The sequence below is a fragment of the Tachypleus tridentatus genome, chromosome 3 (assembly GCF_004210375.1).
Source record: "Tachypleus tridentatus isolate NWPU-2018 chromosome 3, ASM421037v1, whole genome shotgun sequence".
NCBI classification, from domain to species: Eukaryota; Metazoa; Arthropoda; class Merostomata; order Xiphosura; family Limulidae; genus Tachypleus; species Tachypleus tridentatus.
This window is the reverse complement of record NC_134827.1, coordinates 88,509,809-88,516,412: the sequence shown is the minus strand read 5'-3', so window position 1 is coordinate 88,516,412 and position 6,604 is coordinate 88,509,809. Positions and strand designations below refer to the sequence as shown.

Here is a 6,604-nt window from a genome sequence, read left to right as displayed (position 1 = left end):
ATGAAGATCTTGTCATAGATTTTACCTTTTTAAGAACTTTCATTTACTTGTCCCTCGTTAAGACAGCGATAAGTCTACGGATTTACGACGCTAAAATTAGGGGTTCGATACCCCTTGGTAAACAAAGCAGATAGCTCGATGTGGCTTTGTATAAAAACACATACTTCGTTCACTTCCTATTAGGAAAAGTCCGGTTATTTGAAGTAGTAATACGTAACGTTTGTAACATAATAAATCGGATACTCATCCGAAATAAAATAATAATACGTAACACATACAATTTGAATTGTTAATTATATATACTAGATTTTGGAAGAATTTAATTTTTTTTATAATTTGTCAAGAATTTCTAAAATGTTACCTAGTGTATTTTCAATAATTTTGATCTAAACAAAAAATTGCAAATTTTGATTAAATTTCTACTGGGAAGTGTTTCAATGGAAAGTAGCAACTCCTGGCTAAAGACAATTATATACAGTGGATACACTTGCTTTATTAAAATATTTAGTCTAATATAAGACGTCTATAACAAAACATAATGTAACTGTATGTCATTCCTGTTATTTCTTCCTTCACTCTTTGTTAAATTAAACAATTCCATCTAAACCTACAGAAAAGTTTACTGTCCTCGGTAAAAATTTTACCTAAAATATTAATTGTTAACGTTAAATAGCAATAACTTTAGATTATTTCCTTTTCATAACTTATCATTTATGTCTTATCCAAACTGTAACTCACTTCAGTACTAATTCTTATGAAAGATACTCATAACATATCGCCATGGTAACTCAAGGCACATGTACAAGTAAACGACAAGAGTCGTGTACCTTCAACAGATACTTAAATAAACGACCCTAACAACATATTGCTGAAGAAGAGATAACCAACGTTGTGTAAGCTGATATTTGTTTGAACATGATTAAAACGCCAGGACTTGCTTGATACGAAACCACGTGACATAGTCTAGTTATTTAATGAACATGAAATATCCTGATACTTTCCTAGGTTCAGTTGTTGCACATAACGATGTTTCATTCCATACGTAACTGGGAAATAACACATGTCCTATGTTATAAACACTTGTTCTTGTGTTTGAATACACTCTGTGCTGTTTAAAGTAAGTAACTTTACACATTATTTTTAGATATAACAAAATGTATAATAAAAGTAATCCCCAAAATACCGTCAGAATTCACTTAACACCTGTGCAAAGTTTTAAAAGTCTTTAAGTTTTTTTCTTCTTGGAGCTTTGACGTTGACTGACTGACTCAAAAACACACAGGCTGGTTTATGTTGTTGTTTTTGAATTAAGCACAAAGCTACACAATAGGATATCTGTGCTCTGCCCACCACGGGTATCGAAACCCGGTATTTAGCGTTATAAGTCCGCAGACATACCGCTTAGCCACTGGGGGGCCAGACTGGTTTATTAATATAGATTAACACAATATATTTAACATTCAAACGTTTTCGCTATACTCCTCCATTAAATTAAAGCTTGTATTTCTTTCAGTTGGAGTTATATGCATTGATAAAAGTTCATTGTAAATTTCAAAATGGTGATATATGTATAACAGGTGATATATGTATTACAAGATTATTTTTATTTGTTAGCTTGGGTTTCTCGTTACCATTTCATCCAAAAACATAAATAATGCATAAAGTTTGTAAAAGCTTAACATTTATCTTATAACCGTTATTAACTAAAATATCATTTTTTATGAATATACTACATAGCAAAAATCCCCCGCTGGTACAGTCTTCGGATTTACAACACTAAAATCAGGGGTTCGATTCCTCTCGGTGTACTCAGTAGATAGCCCGATGTGGCTTTGGTATAAGAAAAAACACACACACATACATACCAAAGAACGTTAAGGGTTATTCATATTTTTATTAAAGTTCTTGTCTATACTACAAGTAGTTGCAATTTATTCATGTTTATCATCGGTTTTCTCTAACTAGTATTTATATCACTAAAAATATCGTTATCAGTTTCTTAAAGCACTTTATGAGGTAATTAAATCCACTACACCAGTTTTTCTCGCATAAAGATTTGAATTAGGCACTTTAGTATGATATAACTTTGTATTTCAGAGGTGGTTCGAATCGGTGAATATATCACAATATACTCTCTGTGTGTGCGTTATAAGAGTGACGTGCAATACCGAAGTATGGGAGCTGTTGATTGCTTGTCTTTCATTTCGCTTGTGATACAAAATTAGTTAACGTAGCAGATAGACTTGGTAGCTTTGTTATAAATACAAAATACAGATTTAAATTAAAATTTAACTGTTTTAATATACATATCAAAATATAATTTTAGCCCGAATATTATTCCACAAAATCTTAGCATAAGTATTTGTTATTGAACCCTGTATTAAAGAAATGATATAAATGCTTAATGCACGCTGTATGTACATTCACAAGTAAGATTATACATAATAAAATATATAATAAGAACATTTTCTACTTTAACTATTATCTCATTGATGTTTTACCAGTATTTAATCTTTGATGAATGGATTAAAATACAAGCTTTTACTTAAAAATGTTGAAAATTAAGAAATGACTTGAATTAAGTGTACATAAAGCAGAATTATTAGGAATTTACATAATCAATTTATAGGTCTATTTAAGTGAAAGCATGATATATTGAATGTAGATAGGATAAATATCACAAGTGAAAAGTTTAGACTTTGAAAGTAAAGATTTAATTTGATCACAAGCAAACTTTCTTTCTTGTTATAATTATGGGAAAATAAGAACTCATTACCCAGTGGTTTGGCTGGTTAATAAATTTTCTTCTTTCAAAATGTAACTGTTAGTTTAAATTGACAGTCTTCATGGTTGTTCTAGACGGGAGGGGTGATTAAAGTGCATGACAGTTAATATATCACATTGTTGTGACCTTATTGTATATTTGCTACTAAAATGAGCATCACTAATTGTCCTAAATCTTATAACCGTTTCTTTGACGTTCAAACTGTAAAAACTCAATTTTATTTATGTAAGATTTAGACCAACAATTCTCTGTTGAAAGGTAATGCAGGGTTGGAAGAAGCAATTTTGGATTCGTAAGACAGGTCAGAATAGCGTGCAAAGCATGCCACTGCTGGTCTAGAGGCATGCCTCTTCAGAAAAACTTTGGAAAACAGGTGCTGCGAGTTATGTGCTTATTTTACTATAATTTATTAACGTCATAAATAATATACAAGCACTTCTTTATAATTCACAAAAATAGGTGCTCACCACAGCCATAAGCAAACACAATCATGTACACCTGCAGATTACATATGTAATATATTAGGTATTGTTCTATTGATTCATACACACTACAATACTACGATACATCTATTCATTTAGATAGAAACAATTTTTGAAGTGTAAATTAAGGTTAAAAAACATGTTGGTCCGATTGTTGTAAAGTCAAAACGTTGTGTAAAAAATACTGTTTATGTTGATAAGTTATTTTTGTTCAAAAGCATTTTTTTAAAATTTCTAACTTAAAACATGTTTATTGTCGGATATAAAATTTATAGTATTTAGGGTTATAACGTTTCACAAGGTTAATTTTGCATCATAAGGTAGAACAACCAATTTCACCCGATGAAACGTCGAAATCATAAATGTTATAACTGAAGAATATGTTAAATAATCGCAAATATTTATTTTTTATATTTTTATTTTGAGAGGGTGTCTTTTCGAAACTAGCGCCCATCGTCTGATCGTACAGCTTACAACAAAAGTGCATGCGCAGAATTAAAAACAGAACGAAACGAGTGCGTATCATTCTTAACTTTGAGTGTGAAATTTCTCTTCAAAATTACATCTTTTTACATTGGTCCGGCATGGCCAGGTGGGTTAAGGGGTGCGACTTGTAATCTGAGAGTCGAGGGTTCGCATCCCCGTCGCACCAAACATGCTCGCCCTTTCAGCCGTGGGGGCGTTATAATGTGACGGTCAATCCAACTATTCGTTGGTAAAAGAGTAGTCCAAGAGTTAGCGGTGAGTGGTGATGACTAGCTGCCTTCCTTCTAGTCTTACCTTACGCTGCTAAATTAGGGACGGATAACGCAGATAGCCCTCGAGTAGCTTTGCGCGAAATTAAAAAAAACAAAAATCTTTTTACATCAGTATTACAAGCCTTTAAAGTGACATAAATTGATAGATAAAAACACAAAACAGATTAAAATTTAAATAAATAATGAAAAAATAAGAATCTATAAAAAGAATGGTACTTGGGTTTCTAGGTTGTAGATAAACTAAGCCTCCTTTCCAGTCATTTTCTTTTTGGAATGTCTGTTGGAGCAGTAATAAGTCCAAAAATCGAAAGGTTGTCAACTGTGTAGTTAGGCATGAAATGTTTGCCTGTCCCTGTATCTTGGTTCCCTAGTTTAATATGGTTTAGACATTCCGTCTTTTCTGCCAAGTCGACGGACTTTTTATTCAAAGTATATAAACTGTTGCATTGTTTGCAAATGATACGGTAAATGATACATTCAATGGTACATGTAAATGATTGTCTTATGTTGAAAGTTGTGTTATTTACTCGTGTTTTGTTGTTCTGTATATCTGTGGGCAATTGTTATGTTTACCTGGACTATCATTTTGTTTTTGTTTTTTTAAAGTTTATTATGCACCAAGATATCTTTTAGGTATTTATCTTGTCTATGAGAAATAATTGGTGGGTTCTTGAAAATGTTTAGTGGTAGGGTCTTCAGTAAGTAATGTGTAATTCTTTGCTGTAATATATTTGATTTTATTGTTGGTCTGATGGCATTTAGCAGAAGTGAAACATGATGTGTTTTTTCTTGGTAGGATTGAGTAATTTCTTCTGGGCGCATGAGCTAACTTGGTGGCTGCGTCGTGGATGACAGAATCAGGGTAATGACTTATACAAAAATGTTTTCATATTATTGGTTTTAGATTTATAATTTTTATCATCACCACATAGTTTGAGTATCGTTAGAACTGTGAATATGGTATTACCTTTTTGTTACTTTATGGTTGGGAAAATTCGAAATGATGGTATGTGTGCGAATGTTTTTTTGTTGTTTTTTTGTGGTGTATACTGATGGTCAGATGATCGTCTTGTACGTATGTTAATATCGATAAATGGGAGTGTCTTGTCGCAGATTTCATTCTAGTAGTTACAAATACAAATTCGGCTAAAGATGTGTGTGTGTTGAAGGGGTCACTGTAGGTCTTTCGTCTAAGAAATACTTTGGTACAATTATACCCTCTTTGTGTGGAATAGACGTTGTAGTGGATTTACTGTTATGTATTTATTTTAATATCATTGTTTGTTTCAGTTAATTATATATTTATAACTGTATCTAACTGTTAAATGTGTATTGCGAAATTCCCGCTTATTCATCAAAGTTATAGATTCTCGAGCGCAAAAATCAACGATATACATATGTGTATATTAACGATATACATAAGTGCATATAAATACTAGTGATTGACAGTATTTTTGCTCTAGCTGAACTTTCTAGAATCTTGCCTAAATATTATAAAATGTAGAAGTTGCAGCACCTGTAGAGACAGTATATAATGTTGGTTGATTTGCTGTAGTTGGTGTACTATGATTCTCGGAAAGTATAATAGGAAAACTAGAGATATCTGACAGTGAATATTTATAGATTTCAAACACTAGAAACTGTGTAACTTCAGCGGATTAACATCAGACGTTAGTATTTTACGAAGACACTATATATCTTCAGCGGTGAAAACTTGTGATCAGTAAAGAGTTAAGTGGCTTCCAGTTAAGTGAATTGTATCTATTTCAACTCGGGATTAATTCGCTCGTCGTGAACAGTTGATAAAAGTATTCAATTCCAGACTAGATAGAAGACTCAATATTATGTGTAAGTTTGTAAAACTTTTATCCATAAAACGTTATTTCTAATAACCGATTTTATAAATTGTATTATTGTTTGTATATTAAAATATATTTGTGAAAAGAAAGAAAACTGTGTATTTCAATATTGTTGGCAAACATCATAAATTTGACACATCTCTACCTTCAATTACTTTCTAAATGCAAATTACAATTTAACTCAGTTTCAAGCTATTGGAAATCGTAATACGTAACATAATCAGCTGGGAGATCGTCCGGGATAAATTATATACGTAACAATTTGTACAATGATTTTATATCTATAGTGAAATTATAGTGTTCCTTTCCAATTAAATGTATGTTCTTGATTGAAGTAATTGAATGAGTAGCGTCCTTTACCTGTGTTTGTAAATTAATGAAAAAGTTTGATAAAACTTCGTCAAAGTAATTGGATATTCCTTCTCCAGTGCAACTGTATGCGAACATAATAGGTCGGTTCAAATGGCCTTCTTTGGAGATTTTAAGAGAAGATAGAAAATAGGATTTCTATGTTCTTCCACAATGAGATTGATGGTTATAGTGAGTAATAACTTAGTATCAGTCATATTCTTAATTGTGAGTGTTACTATGTTGTTCACATCAGGAACTGAGTTGTCTTGAAAAATGGAATAGAAAGTGCTGTTGTAAAGTTGTCTCAAACCATTAACCAACTACGATGGTTCCACCTTTATCTCCTGCCTGTACAATAATTTTGTCTCT

General features: G+C 31.8%; 1 long non-coding RNA gene across 1 annotated transcript; it reads left to right on the top strand.

Moving 5' to 3' along the window:
* Positions 1 to 983: 983 nt before the first annotated feature.
* On the top strand, positions 984 to 5,966 carry LOC143246132 (uncharacterized). The gene is made up of 3 exons (XR_013025811.1): positions 984 to 1,117; positions 4,822 to 4,887; positions 5,649 to 5,966. It is a non-coding gene; the product is annotated as an uncharacterized LOC143246132 (long non-coding RNA).
* The last annotated feature ends 638 nt before the right edge of the window (positions 5,967 to 6,604 follow it).